The following is a 25530-nucleotide window of genomic DNA, read 5'->3' on the forward strand; positions in this document are numbered from 1 at the left end:
CATCACAATTTTGTGACTGTTTCCTACTCAATAAATACATCTGATTATGACATTAGCCGTTCTTTGTTAGCCCTAGTACTATTTTTTAACTATGATCATGAATCACAGTATGTTTAACAATTAGCTGACTAAATGTCATTAAATGACTCGTCTTTATTTTGCTTTATGCCCTGCCCCAATTTAAAGTTTTTAAATCAAAATCTAGCATTTAACTACCACTTTTAACTCTCTGCCTTTTAATTTTGGCTACCAAATATGGCAGAATCATTCAGGTGGCCAAGTAGACTTTTTCTGACCTTGAATGTGGTTTGCTGGTATTACATTAAAAAATAAAAAAGTATGTCAGTATTTGCTGTTTTAGGATAGCATAAGCCCTTGAGATTTCCCAAGGATCATTTTTAAATTGTGAGGTGCAGCTGTCTGACATCTACATTTTTAGCTAAAGGGCGTCTTTCCTGAAATGGTATTTAAGTGACCTTGGTATGCAGTGCAGGGTTAAATTGCTGTGGGTTAATCTTTGGACACTTCATATCTGACAGGCACTGGCATCTGTGGTTTATATTACATTGTTCCTTAGGTCTAGAAATAACATTCTGCTAAACCTGGTGATAGCAAGAGGAATGTTTACTAAGATCGGTTGCCTTCCATTTTCACAGTTTTAAAGCTTGAGTTAAAATGTAACACAAGTGTGATTTAAAAAAAAAAAATCTTGTCATCTGAAAAGTAATTCAGGGCACTGGTAAGGTTGAAGTAAACCTGGGAACTCATGTTTCATGGTTGAATAAATGAAGGTGTGTTCTTATTTGTAACAGACTGTATTCATATGCTTTAATCTGGGTGCTAGATACTGGTTAATTTAGGCTTATTGGGGAAAAGTACATTTTTGTGTACATGTGCATTCATGTTAAGGTATTATTAGTGGTGACTTTCTACCACACAACTGAAAAATGAAGGACATGCTTCATTTTAATCTAATGTTAATGTAGTCTGGATAATAAATTCCTTTGTAGAAAGTTGAACAGACCGCTGTTCGTTTATATGGAGTCAAAGAGCTTCTGGCTCTACACAGTAGGGCATATAATCTTATTAGAGATCCCACTAAAATCAATAAAAAATAAAACAACTGTAAAGTGTGGAAGCTCATTCTTTTAAAAAAATTATCAATTACATTACTGTAATTAAATGTACCATAATGGTTTTTATTTTAGAAACACTTTTATCCTGTGCACATATTTACAACTGTCAACAAATGGGTCATCCTTTGTCTATAAATGCCTATCTTCAGCCATTTCAGAGCCTAATCCTTGAGGCAGCCACTTTGTTGAAAAGTGGCTAAAGAAGCAGCCTATCAGCCTTATCTCATTGTTGCTTGAAAGAGTGTTATGATGCATTTCTTTATTCCAAATGAGCTATAGTCCCAGTTTGAGAATGAAATGAAATTAAGGTCCAAGAGTCAAATATAAGAAAATAAATCTTGATCCTCGTATCTATGGCTAATTGAGGTGTTTTTTTCCTTGCTGGGGGTGGGGTTGGTGTTACTGCATGACTGGGAATCAAACCCAGGTCTCCTGCATGGCAGGTGAACATTCTACCCCTGAGCCACTCATGCACCCCCAGTTGGATTTTGACAAGGTTTCCAAGTCTTCTCAATGTGGAAAGAATAGTATCTTCAACCAGTGGGGCTGGGAAAAGTGGATATCCATATGCAAAATGATGAAGTGGGCTGCTAAATCACACTGTATACAAATTAACCAAAATGGGTCAAAGTCCTAAATATAAGAATAGAAGATATAAAACTCCTAGAGGGAAACATAAGGAAGCAGCTTTAGGGTGCTTCCTCTGACTTACATGCCACAAAAGAAAAGATGGGTAAGTGAGACTTTATCAAAATTAAAAACTTTTGCACATCAAAAGAGTATATCACAAAAGTAAAATGACAGCTTACAGAATGGGAGAAAATATTGGGGAATCACATATCTGATAAGAGTTTAATATCCAAGATATATAAGGAAGTCCTACAACTCAACAAGGAAAAAACAACCCTATTTAAAATGGGGAAAAGACTTGAATAGACATTTCTCCAAAGAACATATATAAATGATGAATAAGCACATGAGAAGATACTCAACATCAGTGTCTGATTAGGAAATGCAAATCAAAACCACAGAGTGATACCATTTTATACCTACTAATAGAATGACTGCTATTAAAAACAAACAAACAGAAAATTACAAAAAAACCCCACAAAAACTGAGGAAATCACAAGTATTGGTAATTGCTGCTGGGAATGGAAAATGGTGCAGCCACTATAAGAGACAGTTTGACAGTTCTCCAGGAAGTTAAGTGTAGAATTGCCATATGACCCAGCAATTCCACTACTAGGTATGTATCCAAAAGTATTGAAAGCAGGGACTCTAACAGATACTTACACACCCATGTTCATGGCAGCATTACGCACAATTGCCAAACAGTGGAAGCAATCCGAGTGTAAATCAACCAACGAATAGATAAACAAAATGTGGTCTAGATACTGAATGGAATATTATCCAGCTGTAAAGAGGAACGAAGTTCTCATTCATGCAACAACATGAATGAACCTTGACGATGTCATGTTTTGTGAAATAAACCAGACTCAAAAGGACAAATATTGTATGATCTCACTGATAAGAAGTAATTACAATAATCAAATTCATGAGGTCAGAAACTAGAATATAACTTACCAGGGGCCAAGGTTGGGAGTCGGGAATGAGGAGTTAATACATAATTGCCACAGAATTTCCATTAGACATGATGGAAAAGTTTCGGTAATGGATGATGGTGATGGTGATGGGAATATAATTGACACCATCGAGTTATATATTTGAGTATGCTTAAAAAGAGGAAATTTTAGGTTGGTTACTAGAATAAAAATTAAAAACAAAAAACCAAGGACAGGCCACAGTGGCTCAGCAGGCAGGAATGCTTGCCTGCAATGCCAGAGGACCCGGGTTCGATTCCTGGTGCCTGCCCATGTAAAAAAAAACAAAAAACCGAGAACAGTACAACACAACCAGTGAACCCAAATGGAAAGTGTGGGCTATAGTTAACAGTGTAATTATAATATTCTTTCATCACTTGTAGTAAAGATAACACACTAATGCAAAGTGTTAATAATGTGGAGGTGTATGAGAACTCTTTACCTTCTGCATGATTTTTCTGTATTACAGTTTCTCTAATAAAAAAATTATAAAAACAGTCTTGCAGGCAAAGCACTCATTAGCATCCACTCATCAGTCTCCCAAATGTAGAATCTGGGAGCCCCTTGTACTGTTATACTGATACTGAGCTGATATCAAATTTGATGAAACGTGCTAACAGTCATGACGGGCAGCTGATACTAATGGTGCAAACTCAACAGAAAAGTTTGGTGCAGTCTGCAGGAGGTGTTTTCTATCCTTTGGCCTTGTTCTGTTGGATGTTGGCATTTGCTTGGCAAGAGGTAGACCTTGCTTTTATCTCCCCAGCTAGAGAGATTTTAATGTGCTTAAAAATACTGAGCATGCACTTCTGTTACTATTCCCTCTCCTCGCCAAGACAAATGGAAGCAATGCAGTTATGTAGTGAGTAGGAAAACCCTCCATGACTTTTAAAATCCACATAAACCTGAAAACAATTTGCATCTTTTTGGGGAGGGGGAGGTGATCAGAATAAAAGAAGGCACTTTGACTATCCAAGCCTCTTTTCCACTTTCTATTTATGATTAGTAAATGTACACTTAGTCTTAAAAGATGGGGTGACTTTAATTTTTTCCCCAGGATTGAAGGTATATTTGGATTCTTTACCATTCTCTATAAAATTAGTGAACTCTTTTGAGTAATTAGATAGCATCTTAAAACATACGATTGATCATGTTTCTGCCCTGCAGATTTTATGATAGGAAATAAACAATATGCCCAATTACACTAAATTAAAGTCATGTCCAAGTGGGTTTACATGATATAGGTGTTTGGTTTTAATAGAGCTTAGAAAGGTACCGGGTCCTGAAATGTACTGTTTGGAAAGCTTTGCTCTATAAAATTGGTCTTTAACACGACTGATGACCCTTAATTAGAATGATGTACTTGCCTATGATGTCTGTTTTAGAAGATAACGGCTCAGTTATGCCTAAGTATTATTTGTAACATATTAAGATGCTTTTCCTTGGTTACAGTATTTTTGAGTGCCTGTCTTGTCTTCTCTGTTTCAAGTGTGAATCATGGCAATGCAGTGAAAGACAGTGATTTATTGCTTTGGAAAGTATGCATGTGTATGATTAAAGGATATCAGTGCAGAACTCCAAGATTTACTTCCTTCCTGTTCCAACAGGGATACCTGAGGGGAGTGAGTAATGGGATAATTTATAAAGCCGCGGGCTCTTCGTCAAGATACCACTAATCAAAACAGGAAGATAAAGCTCAGAAGCCTTCAGCTGGGAGAATACAACTTTTTATACTCTCTGGACAGATCTCTTAATTGCAAGTAGTGGTGGCTTAAGAATTTTCTTGTTTTATATTTTCAAGATTTCCTTTAAAAAAGTATGTTGATACCAGTTATAATCATGATGTAGATAGTCTGTTGAAATCATGTTTATAATATTTTTTTTGTCAAAGTTTTTAGTTTCCTGATCTCCTTATGCTGTTACGACCTCAAAGAAACTTAGTGGCCTAATTATAGACCTCAAATTCTTTTTGTAAAGTCAAGGATTTATTGAGTATTAGGATTAGAAGTGTAATGACAAATTTAGCAGTATTTTTTTTTTTTTTTTGAGATGAGATAGCTAAGGCTAACCAAAAGCTACTGTTCTATGTTTCTCAAAAATCTTTCAGTTTTATTTATATGTACTTATCTCCAGTTTGGATTTGATGAATGAAGGTGAAGAGTAAATAAAGAGCTTCTTTTCCAGTTTTGTGCAGGTATTTGAGGTAAGGGGATTTAACTGGCCTTGGAGAAGGCTTTATCCAGGGAGATTTATAATGCTAGCAAAGTTGGAGGAATTGAGCAGAACGTTTGGTAACTTCCGGTTTGTTTATCACCCTTAGCTCTAGCTACATGTCCCTATACTTTGCCACTCTCTGATGTGAAGGGGTATCCAGACTTGTAATTGTTGGTAGCATTAGGTTAAGAATATATATTGAGCACCACAGGTGATGTTTGTATGTTAAACCATATTAATTTCACTTTTTATTTTGGAATGTCTTGGTGGATAACAGTGGACTTCTTACATTAGAGATCATCAAGACAGAATTGGAACCATACCAAGCTCTTCCTTCTTTCCCATATGCCCAGGTAACAAAAACATTGTCATAAATAACTGGGACCCTTTTGAACTGACCTTCAGGTTCATGTGATGTAAATATTGATGGCCTTGACATTTTTTGGTATGTCTGTGCAGGAGGTACAATATCCAGATAACTGAAAGCAGATGGAATGGTGAATAGACAGCTGTGGGCTCTGGTCCCCATAATTCAGAGGGGCCCTTGCCATCACCCTGTTTTGGGACTCCATGCCGAGGGAGTATCTCATAGGCAAAGCAGTCTTCACACTCAGGTCCTCTTACCGTTTCTTTACCCAAATCTCTCTGGATTGGACCCATGTTAATTTGGCTTTAAAATAAAATGTTTTCTAGAGCAAATAATGTTTAAATGAAGTTTACCCCCTTCCTGGAATTGAAGTTTCCAATTCTGCTGGCAGAATTTAAATGCTCAGGTTCTGGAGCCAGAGTTGCCAGGCTCAAATCCTGATTTGACCACTTGATAGCGATGACATCTTAGGCAAGTTATTTAACCTCTCTCAGCTGTAGTTTCCTCAGCTATAAAATGGGGATATAATAATATTTATCTTTTAATTTTTAAAAATTTTCTACTTAAATGAGAGCTGTCCAATTGTGGTTGATATCTTAGTAAAGATTTTTCAAATGTTATCAATTAACTAGCTTTCGGTATCCTGTGTCCACAAAACAAATAAGGCCTACAGCTTTAAACAACTCTTCTGTTTGGAAGTTCGTAGTCAGTTGCATGGAAATGATACATTAAAAAAAACTGAGAATATAGCGCTAATTTTGCAAAGTGGTTTAATAAGTTTATTTGGCTTCTGGTTTTAAAGTAATTATTCTGGTGTGGCATAATGTGTGTATTAGAAATGGGAATATTAGAATACTTACTTTATTGAGTTGTCAAGCATTATTGGTAGACCTAATTTATGCATCCATTGTACTGCAGTTTTAGTTGCGGAACTACCCCCTGCAGGGATTATTATAGTACTTGAGGGGCTGGAATTACTGTACTCGGTTTGGGGGACTTTTTTCACTGAGAAGTATGGGCTCCATAAGATGGTACTTATCCATCTGTCTGTTGACGCATTAGTATGTATATTACCTGAGCATTGAGAAGCTCTTTGGAGAGAGATTTAAAATGGAGAAGCATGAAGAAAAATTGAAAATAACATGGTGGAAATAACAGAAACCTTTTTTCAAAGAATACCTAACTATTCTTAAGAGCAAACTTAATAGCCAGTATCAGAACCATTAACTATTGTCTTTCAGGAACAAAGTCCATCCCACAAAGTTGAAACCGAAGTGCAAAGCTGGAAAATTTCCAGAAAAGTCAAGTGATGTAGGCTTCTAAATCACAAATCCAAGGGGGAAAAATCCATTTTAGAGAGTAACTTCTTACATTGATTGTGAACTGTCATTGTTTGATCAGTGGAATTGAAAACATTAACTGATTAAATCATTCAATGCTATGTGGTCATAATTATGGCCTCTCATGTTCTGGGCTTCTGCATTTGTGTCTTAAAACATGAGGAGAAGAGATCAGAATGGATCATTTTGGCCTTTATTTGATCTTTCCTTAAGAGTACCCATAGAAAGACATTGAAATCTAATGAATATTATTTATTGATTGCCCATGCTTTATGTTGCAGTTGCAAAACCTAAGGCTCAAAAAATAGTCCTGTCTCTCAGAGACATTCTACCTGCTTAATTCTCCTTTCCCAACCACATGGGATGCAAAAATCCTGTGCACTGGCACAGGCAGGAGATGCCTGACTTCTTCACACCTCTTGGATCCTTGCCAACTAGTTTCCTTTGTGTTTAGAGGCTCTCACACTTTTCATTCATTTCCCCTTCTGGAATATTATGGATAGAATTGTATTAGTTGACCCCCACCCCCCCGCCCCACCAAAAAAAAAGGAAAAAGATATATGGAAGTCCTAATACTCTGACAACTATAAATAAAATTTTGGAAGTGGGGTCATAATAGATGGTACTAAGCAAGTCAGAATGAAGTGATACTGAAGTAAGAGTGCTCCCTAACTCAGTATGACTGGTGTCCTTATAAGAAGGGGAGACAAGGCACAGACAGACCCATGGAAGAGGCCGTGTGACAAAGAGAATGAGCTGTGCTGCCATAAGCCAAGGAATGCCAAGAGTTGCTAGTCCCTGGCAGAAGCCAGGAGAAAGGCATGGGACAAATTCTTCCCTACAGACTTCAGAGGAACCAGGGTCCTTGATTTTGGACTTTTAGATTCCAGAACTGTGAAGCAATGAATTCTGTTATTTTAAGCCTCCTAATTTCTGGCTCTTTATTATAACAGCCCTAGGAAACTAAGAGAGGGAATGAGAGAAGTGTTTTTTCCGCCATATTCAGTTGTCTTAAACTTTTCACTAGGCTGCCCCCAGCCCCAAGCACATGTACTTCCCCAGAACTCTTTCAGTTATGTGCTAATGGTGAGGTCTGGCCTCCCAAGATTCCTTGCTTCTCTGCATACCTAACCTATTGGTCAGTGGCATTCTGTGAATTTTGATGGTGAAGGGGCTACAGAGATCAACTTCTTTTTAGCAGCTGCAGGAACTCAGACTCAGAGAGGGGAAGAAATGTGCCTAAGATCTCAACAACTATCAGAACAACGCTTAGTCAGTCCAGTTTTGACTTTTCCATTAACGCATAGTAGGAGGTATAAGATAGAGTAGTCAGCTCAGTCACAGTTAATGGAGTGAAGTGAGCTGACAGGAGTGAAAGGAAAAGAGAATAAAGGATGGAACAAGGAAGCAGTATCCTGGACAGTATCTGTTGAGGTTGTGTTAGAGGGATACGCTTTGGTCAGAAAGCATAAATATTCTTTCTCTGTTACAAAGAGAAAAGAAAGGGAGATGAAGCATGAGGAGGATCAGATATTTTTAAATAACTGTTTACTTTCTATTGAAACCATGGAACATAAAAATTTATTCCTCATCAAGTAATTTAGCATAATGAAGTATGGGAAATTTTTTTCATTCTGCCTTCTTGCCTCCCTTGGACCAAAATACCTTTTGTTTTCCTAAAAATGAGTTAAAAGAGAAAGTAAAATACTGTCCAGATCTCATAACTGCAAAGATCTCAAGTGGAACCTCTGGCTCCCATCCTAGATTAGGTCACACAGTTTGATGTTGGTTGGATGTATATTGGTGTATCAATCAAAATGCAAGGTGTGCTGCCATAATTCCTTTTTCACCATTTATTGGGTTGGCAGGAGTGGCCCTTTGGTTGGTTGGTTGCTTTATATTATTGTTCAAAGGCATAGCCCGTCCATGGGTATCTGTGATTCTTTTCTTTTTCAATTGACAGTTTTAAATTAATGTAGACAACACAACTTTTCACTTTAGCTGGTATTATGGCTTATGACCCAATCTGTGTATCTCTCTTTTTTTTTTTTTTAACATGGGCAGGCACCAGAAAATGAACCCGGGTCCTCTGGCATGGCAGGCAAGCGTCCTTGCCTGCTGAGCCACCATGGCCCGCCCAAATCTGTGTATCTCTTGATTTCAGACCTGTCTGAGTATGGCTGAAAGTCTGGTGTTTTAGTTTCCAGGAGCCCCTTTTGTAATTATCTGTAATTATCCCAGAGAGTCTCTGGAAATGACCTTGTTCTATGAGAAGACATAGTTGAATTGGACATGAGATTTCCAAAAGACAGGTAGCCATTATATAATCATAATGATAAATATATATTAAGTACATTTGTCTGAAAATAATGTTCATAATAACCAACATTTGAATGCTTATTGTGTGCCATGCACCATTTTAAGTGCTTTACAGATCTTTGCAGCATCCCTATGAAATTCATGCTATTACTAACCCATATTACAGATCATGAATTAGAGAGAAGTGAATAGAGACGTTTATGCTCTCAAATAATTTACCATGGAGTTAGAAAATTAATATTTGATTCATTCATTCACTAAGCCAGCTGCCAGCTAGCCTACCTCATACAACTTGAATTATGATGATTTATGGATCACCTATGTGACCAAAGGAGATTGCGGTTGAATAGAGGAATGTTCCTATGAACCAAACTTCAAAATGTATTAATAGAGAAGAGGCGGATTCCAAGAAGAGCATGCTGGCAATCACTTGGATTGCCTTCCAATTTAACTCCTCCTGGAATCATGTTGGAATCCTTGGGAAGTTGGACTATATTAAAAGTGAAAGCAATAATTCAAGAGAACTGATTCAGCAAAGTATTGTGTGGCATGGCACATTGAGTATTTGAAGTGGCATCAGCAACATGATTGACAGCAACAAGAGAAAGTGGCTTGACATAAAAAGGAAATGACATCGTAGGTGTCTCAGCAGCTCAATTAATACCTCGGGCATTAACACCCTTGATGCTGGTTCTCATTGCCAAGCATCCCTGTAGGAAAGTGAACAGAAGAGGAAAGTGGCAGGTACTCGACTCCGTGTTGGCTGAGAAGACAGCCTGAATGAGTTTACCAGTCATCTCCCAGTTCACTGTGTGGATCTGAGCAGGAGTCAAGGAAAATGGCAGATATTATGTGATGGCTGAGAATACAGTGTTCATGAATTTACCTCTTGTCTCCTGGGAATTCTAAAATAGTTTGTTCACACCAGCAGGCATACATGAGATGGGAGGGAAGAATATTGGCAAGGATGGAGAAAGTAAATTCATTGTAGCAGAACTTTGTATTTCAGTTTGGGGTCATAAATGATATAAAATGCCTTTTCGCAGCATTTCTACGAAAGATCACTATGCCTGTACAGTTCTTCTGTTTTTAAAATGGTGAGAGTAATAAAATATATTTCATTGGGTTGCTTGAAGGTTTAAATAAATTAATAGATGTAAAGGGCTAAAGCAGTATCTGTAGCCATTATCTAAGTGCTAGCTCTGATAATGGTGATAAAGAAGGAACATCCATCAATCATTTAGATTAAGCAATAGCAAGTATAAACCACTCTGCTGGAATCCAAGGTAGATTTTCCTCCTCAAGAAGACATATATCTTTGGGGGCAGATAATATGTAGAGTTGCAAATGTAATTAACTCTTAATATCATCTGATCTGACTTTAGTAGCTGACACCTCCTCAGCCCAAAGTTATTTTTTACTAGCTCTTCTAATGAATCTTCATTCTTGCTAGCTATGCCAAACAACTCAAGGGACTAACTGAGGTTAGGTTCTCTTATGCCATTTGTGCATTAGTGTAGGATTCCTTTCTCTCTTATTTGCCTGTAGAAATGGACACCCCTCTTGAAAAGTCCTTTACATTTGCTTTGCCAGCCCCTTAGTTAGTTCAGCTTCCCTTGCATTGCCATCAGTGCCTTGCACATACCTCTAAGTTTTGGGGAGCTTTCTTACCTGTACATTCCTTCATTAGATTGTCAACTCCTTAAAAGTAATTCATATACGTTTTTATATTTCAGGTTCTATGTAGCTCAGCTTACTTAATAAGCAAATGATTCTTTTTCCAATTCAACTCTAGATCTTTGAGACCATAGAAACCTCAGTGAAGTTTTCTGAACTTCAGTTTCCTTTTGGGTAAAATGTGTTACTTGTAAGGACAAAGATCAGTGGTCAGCACCCAACAAGCACCCATTAAGTGTTGGTTGTTAGTATGAAGATAATTTTCAGATATGTGTGATCAACCAAACATATTGTTTTGACTTGATTAAGCTGATGATAATAACTACTTTATACTTTATTCTCCCCAAACTCCTAATCTCTCTTATTTATGAGAAGACTCTACCTCCACTGCTCTCAGATCTACTAACCCTGGGGCCCTCTAACTCCTAGCAAAAGGCCAAGAAAGCTTCGGTTGAAATTGATTCCATCTAGACAATAGAGAATAGGCTCATCACATTTGCTAGCTGCTTTTAGGTAAAGGTGCAAAAGTCTGATTCATTTGGGGGTGGGGAGTGGAATTGAAAGTTCTATCTTAAAATCTGTTTTTATAGAACTTGCATTTTGAGAGGCAATAACATCGCATATTTAATGACAAGCCATTTGCTGTGGACTGAGCATGTCCTTTTGGTTAAAAGAACTACACCAAGGCATAGATTTATGTGATATATTTAGTTTTGTTACATTTGATTTCTGTAAAAATATTGGTGAGGAAATACAGATTGCTTTTTCCCCCTCTATTGGTGGCATGTTTTTTTTGTGTATGTGGATGTTTAAGGCCATTCATTTCCAAAGACCCAAAGAATGTTTAACCGTACTTAAGGCTGTCAGCCTGCCTCAGTTTCTTCATTGATGAGTATAACCCTCAGCACCTGCATACCTCCCCAGAGTGTTTGGATGCATGGCTCTGAGCTTGTAAAGTACTTTGAATTGCTTCGATGAAAGACTCTCTGTAAGTACACGTCTTAGGACGGTATTGTATGTGGGCTTTCTAAACTGCCTCATAGCCTGTTTTGCAAGAGCCCTAATTCACTTCTGGCTTGGCATTGTAAAAAGATATATTCATTCAGAAGCCCCAGGCTACATCTTGTGAGGTTCCTGAGCTGTGTGTCACACTGCCGGCTTACCTGTAGCATAGATTCTCTTTCCAGTGCAGCTGTCTGCAAGCGTGTACATGTTGAGAAACGATTTGGGCTTGCTGTTGTCTGGGTTTAGCTGCTGCGACATTGAGGCAGACAACACAGGATGTTAGGAGAAATGGTGGACTGAGTGTTTGGGACCTGTTGCCTCACTTCCTGGTAGCCTCCAGGATTGCTGTAAATCATGACATGAGGTGGCACATGTTTTGAAACTGTAAAGTTGAGGGAAGGGTTTTGCTCCAGGGACTGACACTTAAATTGTTAAGAACTAGATTTGACTTCTTGTTTTTCCAGTTACCAGGCAAGTTGCTTAACAGCTCTGAACCTCAGTTTCTCTCACAGGCAGTACCTCTCCTCAGCTTTTGTGGTGAGCAGAGCTAGAATGCAAATGGAGGCCCACTTACTATATATCTAAAATAGAAAAGCTGTAAATTAAAAAAAAAAAGTCAAATAATATGTTCTGAAATTCATATGCTCTGACAAATACACCTTCACAATGACTTTGAAGGCCAGGTTTGGATTTTGAGTTTTCATACTCTTTGGAGTTCCATGCCTGATCGGGTAGGATGGGCAGACCAGGGCCCCGGGCCCCAGGTCCCAGTTCAGGTTTGCAGCCTTCCCCCTTCTCTTCCACTTCTGTGCTGTTCTGTACTTAAGGACCCTAATGATCATGCCCATGACCACTCAGTCTACATGTCCTACCCTGTGGACATCTAGGTGTGCATGCTAAGGGGTGGTTCATCCTTGGGAAAGAGAGTATCTGCAAGAGAGATCTGGGCAGGTCCTGGAAATAGGCTCAGGCCATTTGGACAGGAACCTCCAAGGCCTAGTACCTAGAATACCATCTAGAAGAGAATGTCCCCTAGTGGACTTGTGTCTTTGGCCTGTGGTCTGCTAACTCTTTTGGAAGGGGCATGCCAGAGGCAGGTCATTGGGGCTCTTTAAAGGGAAGAGCCTGGGGTAGGGTCCCCTCTTATCCAGGACTAGGAATTTTACACCGTATAGTGTTAGAGCAGACATTCACTATAAAGCACATGCAATAAATATAGGGTATTACTATTACATAAATAACAGGAAAATTTCTCTAGCAGAAAAATTTCAGCCTTCAGATTAGCCTTGATCATATCCGTGTTTAGCAGTGATGGGGCTGAAAGCTGTTTTCTACCAGATAGGATGATGCATTATATTCCTTGTATCTCCGGGACATAGCACAGTGCTCTATACTTACTGAGCATTTACTTCATTTATTCAGCCACAGAAATTCAACGAATATTTATTGGCTACCCTTTTTTTCCCCTTAGCTTTGTTGTAAGCCTGGTGATAACAGCAGTGAGGAGACGCAATTTCCTCTCTTCGTGGAACTTATACATTTAGTAGGAGGAAACTGGAAATAAAAAGGATAAATATGTAAAATACATAGTTTGCTTGAAGATGGTTTACATAAATTGGATTCTGTTAGTGCTCTTGGCTCATTCAGTTGTTCCACAGGTATACATTGCATGCCCATGCTGTGGACAAGACATTGCTTCTGCTGGAGATATGAATATGGAAAGAGTGATCCCTGCTCTCTCTGATCATGTGGGGAAAGAGTGTGAATGAAGTGTGATCATAAAACAAGAATGTTGCATTACTTGGGGCTTGTGTAAAGTGCTCTTAGCTTCGTGAAATGCTCATGCTCTCTCTGGAACAGATGTTCTTCAATTCTCTTTCTTTCATTTCAGTTCATCAAATGTTTATTAAATATGTGCTATATTTAAGGCATTGTCTTAAACTCTGTGGGAGGTTAAATATATTAGACATGACTTTTGTCCTCAAGAATTTATAATCTACATGAGATAATATATGTAAAATTTTTAGAGCAGTTCTTGCCATATGATTAACACTTGAATGTTAACTGTTTTCACTACTTATCTGCCTGGGTGTCAACAAAGTGAATTCTGTCATCTCCTTTCCTTTCTACACTGTCTCCTTTGGCAGTCTACGGAGTGACCTTGTCTAAATCAAGTCACATAGTGGGTGTATAATGAAAGAATTATTTTCAGTTCGTGGAATGCTGTCCTTGGGGTCCAGCTGACTTCTCTCAGTGGAGACTCATACATTAGAGTGGTGCAATTATCTCAGCTCCTGAAAAGCTGGTTCTGCTTGTAAATTTGTTGTGAAATTGAACAAAGGAAAAGTCACCTCCTCCTTTCCCTTTTTTGCCTTCAACTCAAATTGCATTTTAAAAGTTCTTCTGTTAGGATAAATATATGTTATTTGACCTACTATTATAGGGCCTATCTGTCCTGGTATGGGACATGTAAAAACCTTCCGGAAGCCAAAGAGGTACCTTAGCCATGCATACCCTTTGTGGTGTTCTAGTCCTCTGTTTTTTGTTGTTGTTTGTTTGTTTGTTTTGTTTTCACGTGGGCAGGTACTGGAAATGAAACCTGGGTCTCCGGCATGGCAGGAGAGAACTCTGCCACTGAGCCACCACTGCCCGCCCTAGTCCTCTGTTTTGACAATTAAAAATGAAATAAAACAGCTGGAAATAAAAATATAACAAATTGTAGTGAGCCATAATTTTGACTATAAGGACCTGTCTCACTCAGTTGATAAAAGGGTCAGCCAAACTTTGTTATGAATTGATCATGCTCTACTACCCGCTGTGGTTTATTCCTGTAAATAGTATTTTTTATTGCCACAATCTTCATGCAGGTAATACGTTAATATTGTACCTGATCTACAAAGACAGTGAGCTTTCTCTGTTACTTCTAGGAGGTGGTTGTAGGGGTCTGAATAGAAAGAAGTTTGATATACTCACTTGTCTTAGTTTGCCAGTACTGCTATGCACCACACAATATGTTGGCTTAAAAAAATGAGAATTTATTAGCTCCTAGTTTTGAGACTAGAAGAAGTCCAAAACCAAAATGTCAACAGAGCTTGCTTTTTCCTGGATTCTGTAGGTCCTGATGCTGGCAGCCAGCTGTCCTTGGGGTTTCTTCATTTATGTATCTGCCTCCTGTTAGAGAGCCACACCCTTCCTTTTCTCTTCCAGTTCCCACTTACTTCCAGCTTTTGGTTCCTTCCTGTGCCTTTTTCTAACTTCTGGCTTCAGGTTTCTTCTTATATACTCTTATAATATAGGTTAAGACCCACCCTTACTTAGTTGGACCACACCTTTTAATTAAAAATAGCCTCTTGAAGAGGTCCTATTTGCAATGAGTTCACACCCATAGGAATTCAGGTTAAGAGTGTGTCTAAATTGGAGTTTGCAATATAATCTGCCACACTCATTTCATGATTTTTCTTATAAAAAAAAGTGAACATGAGTTTTTAAAATTTAAAACCATATATTTTATCTTTGAAACCAGATCCTATTTGCTTATGACCTTCTTTATTTAAAAGCTGTAGTTTCTTGGTTGCAACTGTTTCTAACTATTTGTGTGATCCTCAGCAAGTTACTCAACAGTTATAGCTCCTCTCTGTAAAAGGAATGTGCTCGTCTTTTGAGAGCTAAGATTTCTTCCAGGTTTAAAGTTCCATGATTAAATATAATAAAAAGAATATCAATTGAAGCTACCTAGTATTTTGCAACCCTGGCCCTGTATATAATCACTTCAGGAATGTTTTATAAAAATTCACATACCTTACCCCTGTGTATCAGTTTAGAGGTGTGCACTTTTAATAAAAGCCCCACACTGATTCTTCTGATGCAAAGCAAGAATTGACAATGGCCAATTTGCCTATCAGTAATTTTTGACTTTTTGGCCTCCCCCAAATCTAAGAAAGTTATAGATTTTTTTCCTGGGATCATTGCATGCACACACAATTTCAAAACTGTAATTTAAATTGGGGGGTGGTGGTGGTTAACTCTTGAGTGAATAGTCCCATGTCTAGAAGTCCCTTCTAGGGTTCTGCTTTTATGAACTTCTAATTAAATATATCACCCCACTCATGATTAAATTGGTAGGAAATTCTGTGGAGGGCCAGAGACACAGGGATTTATGGTGAAACTAGAAAATGATGGGGGGGGGGGGGCTTTGGCCTTATTTACTGAGATTTGACCTTTCAGATAGGTTTCATGACTTCTTTGGAATGCAAAGTTGGGGATACTAATATTTGCCACCAGGTAATATTTATTTAGTGATGTGAGAACCTAGGGCATTAGTTGACTACGAGTGTGATTATTAACAGGACCCAGCAAAATGTTAACTCAAATAATGGCACCTTTGTTATCACAATGATTTTTTTTTTTTGCTTATGGCACTGAAAGAAAAGTGATATTTCTTATCAAATCAGCCAGGGAATTTACAAATGATAAGAAGTTAGGAGGCTGCATTCTTTTCTTGTATCTCCCTCTTGTAGCCACAAGTATCTTTCTCCTACTGAAAGATAAAAACACTTGACCAGCCCCATAAATTGATTCTGTCTTCTATCACCAGGGCCTTGACCTCCTGCTGTTCTTCTACTATTGAAAGGATGCTTGTTATGTGGTGATAGCTTTAGGAGGGCACAGGGAAAACAGAAAATACATTAGCAAGATTTCCAAGAAAAGATTCTGTGGCCTTTTAGAGAGCAGAAACTTACACTGTGCTTTGTTTGTTTTGGGGGAGGTGGAGGTGGTGAAGGTGATTTTTCTCCTCTCCAGCATCTTACACAAGAGCTTTGTGCCTGGAAGTAGATGTCAACTGGATTGGCCAAGAGCGTGCTGTAGAAAAATAAGCATTAAAAAAAAAACAAAAACAGAAACCAGAAAACAGCAACCAAAAAACTAAACGATCAACTTTTCAAATGTTTTCTAATCAGGTTTCTACTTTTTTCCTCTTGATTACATTTCCCTTAATTGCTTCTCATTGTTCTGGCTGGGATTCAGCCACTGCTCTGCCGGGGCTGGATTTTAGAACCAGATAAGTTAAGGATTTTACTTTATTTTTAAAGTATCTAAATGATACTTTACAGGATCATTTGAGATATAGAATACATTGTAGGCTGGACATTTCCATGTGAATACAGGGTTTAGCTTTTGAAATGGCAGAACTGGATACATAAATTACTAACTCACAATCCAGAGTGGAAAGTACATTTAATAAGTCTGTATATTGGTCTGAGGGAGGCTGCAGAGGGTTGGGTCCTGCTTGTCTCCAGCCCCAACTTCCTGTTGCACTGTGGTTGACCCGAGGCCAGCAGCTGATATGACATCATCTTGGGTGTTGCTGGCACATTTTTCTTTTCTTAGTAGATTTGCGCTAAATTATTCTTCCTTTTCAAAACATAAAACAAAGAGAATTTTGGCCGGCTTTGCATGCCCGATAGGTATGTCTGGCTGTTTCTGATGAGTGAGGTATTATCCTCCTGTTTACCTCCTTCAAAGGAAGTATCTGTTGACACAATATGCATTTCAATCATCTAAATTAAAGAGCAGTCTGAAAAACCTTTACAGCAAGTCAGGAATGTACCCCAAAGCAACTGCTTAGCCCCTGAAAGACAGGTTTAACCTGACACCAGCAATTCATATTTCTGTACTTTTAGAGATTTCTCTAGTGGTAATGAAAGACCCCTCAACATATTAAAATATTTTATTTAGAAGTGTATGTTAAGTGAAGTGAGAAAAGGTTTCCAGGTGTTACTTTCCCTGTCTGAGTGCATTAGTCTTGTCAGGACAGTGGTTCTGTGCAGGACCACATTGCTTTGAACCCGTAAGTAAAGTGGCAAACTCACATCAGCCTCAAGTATTTGGGGCTCCCAGAACTTTTGTTCTCTCCCATTTCCAAGCTCCTCGGGATCTTTCAAAACTTTTTGTTATCAAAGATTCCTGCTAAGACGGCTACTATTAAGAATTGCAGTTTCAATGCTTAGTAGATTGTTTTGTTTTTGTTTTTGTTTTTTTTTCTTTCTGGATACTGTTAGTGGTTGAATACTTTTCTGCAGCCTTGGCAAGAAGCCTCTCACATCCCATACTTTTCTGTTGCGCAGCAAAAATTTGGCCGAGTTCCCTTCTCTTCTCTTCTTTCTCTGCAGTCCTCCTCCCAGGAGTTTCACACACTTAGAGATAAGCTCGTTGGACTTAGATGCCCAAATATAATCATAAGCGAGGAAACCGTCATTTTGCTTGAGTTTGTAATTCCTGCCCCCTTTTCTAGTTCTGACTCCTGAGCTGCCTTCTCATAGATATTCAAAGGCTACATGATTTGTCCTTACTGTGTTTATTTCTTAGATGATTTACAATATTTTATCTTAACACTACCTAGCACAGGGCTTTGTATAAAGTAGACAGAGTTCATTCCTGCTCTAAGAGCACTTAATTACTTATTCATAGCATAGAGCTATAGTCATCAAAAAGAAAAAAAGAGAGAGGGAGAGAAAAAGATATGGGGTGAGGAATAGAGGAGAGAGATGCTCAAGATAGAAGAGCTGTGGAAATAGCTTCAGGGTTTTGATTACAGCTTTAGTAGAAGAGTGCCTGACATCTTGGATTCTGTTTCATCAGTTGTTGGATTCTTCCTCAGGCTGGAGTGGGTAGGAGCCAGGGCTGTTTCTAATTTCCTTTCCAAAAGTTTAGTTGAATGTTGTTGGGTAGAGCATTGAATAATTATTGGCTTTTATGATGATGATTTTAGAACAGTGGTTCACAAACTTTTTAACACAAAGGAAACTTTATATATAGTAAACTTTAAATCAATTTCCAATCAGTGCTCCTTCCTAAGGAGGCATTTATTAGAATATAAAAATAATGGTAAGAAAATATTGTCCATTTTTTATTTCATCTATCCTCATGGGCTCTAATGATTCATATATTTCACTGACTCCTAAAACTTCCCCTCCAGTTCCTTCACTCTCCTAAAATCCACATTCTTGTTTCCATCATCTGTTCTAATTTCTCCATCTAGCTATCTTGGATAGCTAGAGTGCAATGAGATTCAACACATTCAAATATAGCCCAACTTAGATTCTTTTTCACCTAACTTTTTCTGCTTATATTCTCTATCTTTAGACTATTGTCCAAGTTAGAAGCTGGGATTCATCTTTGATTCTTCTTCTTTATAGCCAACTAGGTCACCAGGTCTTTTCAGTTTTATCTCCTAAATATCCTTGAAATCTGAACTCCCCTATCTTTTCACATCTACTGTTATAATTCAGTCCCTTCTTCTTGCTAGGCAACTGTTATAGACCCCCCCCCCCTCCCCACCTGTCTCCTAAGTTAGGATTTTTGAGGAAATTTTTGATGACTTCTCTCCCTACCTCAAAAACTTTTTATAATGTATAAGATTCTTCCCTAACTGGTCTTTCTAAGTCCTTCTCTCATCTGACCCTGCCTCATTTTATGCTTAACTGTTGTTAAGTCATGCACTTTCATACTTTACTGTAGATGGACCCAACTTTCTCTTGGCTCTTCTCCTCTCACTTCCTCCTGGATACTGTCTTACCTACTCAAAAAGCTTAGCCCATATGTCTTCCCTGTGGAACCTCTGTCAATTTGCCTTTGTGACCTCTTTGTTATGGCAAATATCACATTAACTTTAATTGTTTGTTTATATGTCTGTCTCCACCGGTAACCTGGTTATTTCTCAAGAGCAGTAAGTGTGTAATGTCTGGCAGCTAATAGACAGTCAATAAATATTTGTTGAATGAATGTAAGTTGAGGACATGGGCTGTGGGTTTTATATATGTGTTTTTCATTTCATGTGGATCATGGTAAAATGTATAATATATGACTTTAAATAATTCTTAGACTACTTTCTTTTTGGCATATTTTCCTTTTGCTCTTAAAATTACTACATTGCTACCTGTTGAAAATGAGAGTTATTTGAAATGAGAATTTGGAGACATTGGCATCATACATGCTTAAAATATAGTATATGACTTTAAATCTACTATATACAATGCTATACTATATATACCAAAATAGACTAAAACCACCTTCTTCATTTGACACATTTGACAGAATATCTCAAATCTGACTTATGTACTTATTAAATCAAATTTTATTTCTCTAGATTAGAAAGTCTTCTAAATGTCTCAAGTGCCTAACTGAACTTCAATTATTGTAGTTTCCAGTTTTAAGATTTCAATTATTTCTTCTTCATATCTTCAGTTTCTTTGGTGAGACCTTCTCTTTTAACATTTGTTTCAGGAGTGTTCGGGATTTCTCCTTCAAACATCTGTATAATAGCTGCTGTAGAGTCTCTGCCACACTATTCCAACATCTGTGTCATCTTGATGTTGACGTCAGTTGATTGTCTTTTCCTGTGCAAGTTGAAAATTTCATGGTTCTTTGTATGTTGAGTAAATATGGATTCTAGTCTAGATGATTTGAAGATTGTGTTATACTATTCTGGATTGTGTTTAAATCCTATGGAGAATGTTGATTTATTTTATTTTTTATTTTTTAGAAGCAGAATTGGTCTGCTTGGGTTTAGGCTGTAAGTTCCAACTTACCTTCAGAGGCTGTCGTTCCAGTGTCAGTTTACTTTTCAAATCCTTTATTGAACTCTTAAGTAACTAAGTGGCAGGTGGGTCCTGCTCAGTGATTAGCCTGTGACCCGTACAGTGGCCAGTCAGTTCAGTTGTCAATGTCTTTTGTATGCTAATTGCAATCAGATCCATACATTCTTGGCTCAGGGATGATCCCTGAATTTCATAAATGACTTTATGGGGTTGCTTTCCTCAGTTCCTCCCTTTCTGCGTGCTCCCTGGTACTTTTTAGTTCTCTAGAGTGCCACATTCTGCTGTGTACTTACATGTATGGGCCTTTGTTCTCACTCAAGCAGCAGGAGGACAGAGTAGAATCAACCACAGGGACTTGGCCTCCTGCTCTTTTGGTCACAGCTCCAGCAGATGGAGAGATAAGAGAGAGGTTTTCTTCCCTCATAATCTTGCTCTTGCTGACCTCCTTCTGCTACCCTTGTTGGTAGATGCCCTCACTGCCACTACATTGCCTTGGGCTGGGACATGGACATAACAAAGAAAAGAAACAGAGTACAAAGTTGGGAGATTTCCATACTTTCCGCAAGTGTTAGGAGTCCCTTTATTTGCTCCATGAGTCATAACTGGAGGGCTTGCTCCTTCTGTATCACCAACTGCTTATTTCTTGATTTCCACATACATTAAGGACAGGCCAGAGGATATTGAAGGAAAGTAACCAGTAAATTCACTGCTGGGTTGGTTGTATTTTAGATTCCATTGGTCTTCTGTGATTGACTTGCTTAGAGAGATGGGTGAAGTATATTTCACCATTTTACCCAGAGCCGGATGTCTAATCTAATCCACACTAATTTTCCAACAAAATAGGAGATGGCTTCTTTTCTCTCCCACACTAAAAAAAAAAAAACATGTGTGTAAGTTGCAGGGACTTAGTCATTTTTTATTTACTTTAGTTTCCTAGATGCTAAAGCAAGTACTGTACAGTGGGTTGGCTTATACAACAGGACTTTATTGCTCATGATTTTGAGGCTAGGAGAAGTACAAAATCGAGGCATCAGTAAGATGATGCATTCTCCCCCAAGTCTGTGGCATTGTGAGACTGGCTGCCTGCAATCCTTGGTCTTTGGCTTTTCTGTTGCATCTCAAGGCACATGGTAGTGTCTTTTCCGTTCTCCTTTTATTTCTGGTTCCACTGACTTCCAGCTTCTGGCTGTTTCCCATGGCTTTCTCCTTGTGTCCAATTTCGTTTGCATATAAGGACTTCAGCCTTATTGGTTAAGGCCCACCCTCATTCACTTTGTGTATATCTTAACTAATAAGATCCTCAAAGGTCCTATTTACAAATGGGCTCACACCCATGGAACTTGAGGTTGGACCCTGAATATGCCTTTTGTGGGGGACAAGATTCAATCCCCAAGATACTGTTCACAATTCCTGCATGGTTTTAAGTAATTTGAAATATCATGAAATATAGTTAGGTTTTGTGCATATAGAAATATGGGAATCTTGGTAAAGGGACTGAAAATAAATGCACATACATACATATAATGATGATTTTGATAAACTTAATTTAAAATCAGGCTTCACAGATTAGATAACTGTCCTCAACTCAAAGTGAACTATGCTGTATTTAATAGTCATTTCTCCTGCACAGGATAAGCATAGATAATCCAAGAGAGTACAAATATCCTATCAAATGTTTCAGATGAAAAGTTTAATTTTTCTACTATTTCATGTTCCATATTCTTGGAAATTAGAGAGGAAACTTAAACTGGTGGTAAAAAGAAAAAAAAAAAGTAGCTAACAGGAGTTGATGGTAAAGTTAGATTTAACCTGTTTTCAAGAGAGACCAGAAGAAGAAATTCTGCTGCCTGGTGGCTCTTAGTCATAGTTTGGTCAAGGAAATTAAACTATTTATGTCTTTCAAGTAGAAAAGAATGTAATACAGAGATTTGGGTTACAAGTATTTAAAGGACTGGAGGAATAAATGAATGGTGGAGTTAGTGATAGACCCAGAAATCAGAAACTGTAAGAAGTGATCTTAACACTGTCCACTCAGTCACTAAAGGAGACTGTACTCTTGTGTGCTCTTACTGCAGGAGCCTGTGTTGTAAGACTCTGCATGACTCTGCTGCCACTAGAAACAAATCGATTCTATCATCTTCTGATTTCATACAAGTCTCTCTCATTGGAAGAACCTGAAGCTAGAATCCTGCTGGCAAAGCAGTCTAAGAAATGTAGTTCCCAAGCTTCTAGCTCCTGTGGTACAGGTGAGGAAAATAGGTGTAAATGAAATGTTAAGTTCATTAATGTATTGTCACATAATGTGTTTCTTATAAATAAGATCTCAAACTGCTTGAGGGTAAGAATAGGTCCCACATTCTTTTATAACCTCCCCACAAAGCCCAACATAGAATCCTGTGATTGGTCAGTGTTCCTTTGCTGTAGTTGTGACCAAACCACTAAATCTTTCAAATGAAAGATTGATTTCATTTACCTCTAACTGGTTCCAAAGCCACCCACTAACAAAATGTAGAGAATTCTCCTCTTCAGTCCCTGGAACAAAGGCGGTGAAACCTAAAACTGTATTCCATAAAATCCCTGGCAGGGGCCATCAGTTCTACTTTTTTTTTTTTGTTTTGCGACTTTAACCCTTTTTAAGTGTACAATTCAGTGGCATTAATTGCTGTCGCAATGTTATGCTGCCATTACTACCATCCAGTCTCAAAACAGAAACTGTACCCATTAAACAATAATTCCCCGTGCCCCTTCCTTTCATCCTCTGGTATCCGGTATTCTATCTTTGTCTCTACAAATTTGCTTAATATAGATACTTCATATAAGTGGACTTATACAATATTTGTCCTTTGTGCCTGGCTTGTATCACTTAGCATAATGTTTTCAAGGTTCATCCTTATTATAGCAGGTACCAAAACTGACTTCCTTTTTTTTCATTGAATATCCCATTGTATGTATATACCACATTTTATTTGTCCATTCATCTGTCAGGGACATGGATTATTTTCACATTTTGGCTCTTGTGAATAATGTTGATATGAGCATTGGTGTGCAAGAATCTGTTTGAGTTTTGTTTCAGTTTCTTTGGTTTATACCAAGGAGTGGAATTGCCAAGTCATGTGGTAATTGTACATTTAACTTTTTTAGTATCTACCAACAGTTTTCCACAGTGCTTGTACCATTTTTACATTCCAACCCACGGTGCATCAAAGACATTTACCTACCTTTTAAAAAACAAAGTTGAATTTGTAACAAAGTGAGGACTTCGGAAACATAACTATATGCAGATAGGTCCATTAATAATTGCCCAAGTGATCTTGTATCTACTGTCTAGACAATTGTTTTGTGGCAATGTTGGGCACTTCCTATTTAGTGAAATAGAGAAAATTTCTGACTGACTTGCTTTACCAGATATATAGAAAAAAGGTCAAAGTATTCAGTAATTTAAAAATTCTTATTTTTTCTTTGAGTAAGTATTACAGATAATGAAAAAAATGTAAAAAGGAGAAAAGACAAGAAAAAACTCACATAAAACCTGGCTACCTAAATACTGCAGAGATTTTAGCCTGTCTCCATTTGGCTTATTTTCATTGTCCTTTTGCTTTTATAGATAGCATCTTATTTATAACAGCAAAAATTGTAAACAACCCAATGACTATTAACAGTAGAATGAATAAATTGTCTATATTCATACAATGGAATTTTCTATTATTAAAGTAAATGTGATAGTATCATTGAACTTCTCAAATGTGAGGTTGGTTGAAAAAAAAACCTGCATTAAAAGAAAATAAACAATGTGATTTATTTTAACATTGTTAAAATATGTTAAAATGTTAACATTGTTAACATTAACATATTTAACAGATTATTAGATCATTATGAATGCATTTTTAATTGCTGTTTAGTATATCACTGATTAGATAAGATGTAATTTACACATTTTTTTGTTGAACATTACTTTTCTGCTATTATAAATAATGCTGCGTGACATCGTGTGCTTAAAATTTTTGCGCATTTATGACCATTTTCTTAAGATAAAATTCTCCTGGGGTCAAAAAATATATTTGTTTTTCTTGTAAAGTAAAATAAATTTTATTTAATTGAAGTTCAACATGCATACAGAAAAGTACAGAAACTTTAAGTTTATAGCTCAATTAATTTTTATCAATATTGTTATATAGCCAGCACCCGAATCATTGCCAGTATCCAGAAAGTATCTTTAGGCCTTCTTTTTGATTAGTATTGCCAAATTTTGAGCACTTATGTCATAAGAATCACATTGTTTATTTTCTTTTAATGCAGGATTTTTTTTTCAACTAACCTCACATTTGAGAAGTTCAATGATACTATAACATTTACTTTAATCATGGAAAATTCCATTGTATGAATATAGACAATTTATTCATTCTACTATTCATAGTCATTGGGTTGTTTACAATTTTTGCTGTTATAAATAAGATGCTATGATCATTCTTATACAAATATTTTGATGCATATATGTGTATACTTTTGTTAGATATACACATACCCACATAAACACATATACCCTAGGAATGAAACTGTGGGCCATGAAGTTTTCTATATTCATTTTTTGTAGACATTACCAAGCAGTTTTGAAATTAGTTGTACCAATTTACATTATCACTAAAAGTGTATGAAATTCTCCCTTGATCTACAACGTTGTCGGCACTTGCTATTGTCAGTCTTTTTCATTTTAGCCATTCTGGTAAGTGTGTAGTAGTAACTCATTGTGGTTTTAATTGGCTTTTCATGCCTAATGATTTAATGAAGTTCACAACATTTTCAAATGTTTAGTTAAGAAAATTTTTTCCATTCCCAAATCATGGAGATATTCTGGTATTTTCTGAAGTCTTAAGTGTTTTAACTTTCATTTGTAGATCTATAATCCAGCAGAATTAACTTTTCTGTATGCTGTGAAATAAAGGACTTGGTTTTTTTCCTCAGATGGATATAAAAATTGCTCTAGCCATTTCCCAAATGCCCTGCTGGACCGCCTTCATCATAAATCAAGTTCCCATATAAGTGTACCCTTTCTCATCCCTCTTACAGCAGAGCCGTGTGGGTGACTGATGCCTCCTTAGGCTAGTTCTCTCCACTGCTTCTCATCCCCCCTGACCAGGTGCTGTTTTCTGATAAGACTTGGGACACCTGTAAGAACCTCTCTGGCAAGAAACTTAGAATCTTACCACTTTTCCCTGGTTTCTCCATGAATATTGGCGTTCGTATGTCTCCATATATCTGAAAATAGCTAGTCTGGTA

The 25530-nt window shown here is 37.5% G+C and overlaps 1 long non-coding RNA gene across 6 annotated transcripts in view; it reads left to right on the plus strand.

The window, feature by feature from the left end:
- LOC143669098 (uncharacterized) overlaps positions 1-25530 on the plus strand; it is a 526175-nt gene that overhangs the window by 218525 nt on the left and 282120 nt on the right. For all 6 annotated transcript variants that reach the window (XR_013168699.1, XR_013168702.1, XR_013168701.1 and 3 more), the window contains exons 4-5: positions 4345-5304; positions 22332-22502. This is a non-coding gene — a long non-coding RNA (uncharacterized LOC143669098). The remainder of the gene's footprint in view (positions 1-4344; positions 5305-22331; positions 22503-25530) is intronic.

Source organism: Tamandua tetradactyla, chromosome 25 (genome assembly GCF_023851605.1).
Source record: "Tamandua tetradactyla isolate mTamTet1 chromosome 25, mTamTet1.pri, whole genome shotgun sequence".
In the NCBI taxonomy this organism is placed as follows: domain Eukaryota; kingdom Metazoa; phylum Chordata; class Mammalia; order Pilosa; family Myrmecophagidae; genus Tamandua; species Tamandua tetradactyla.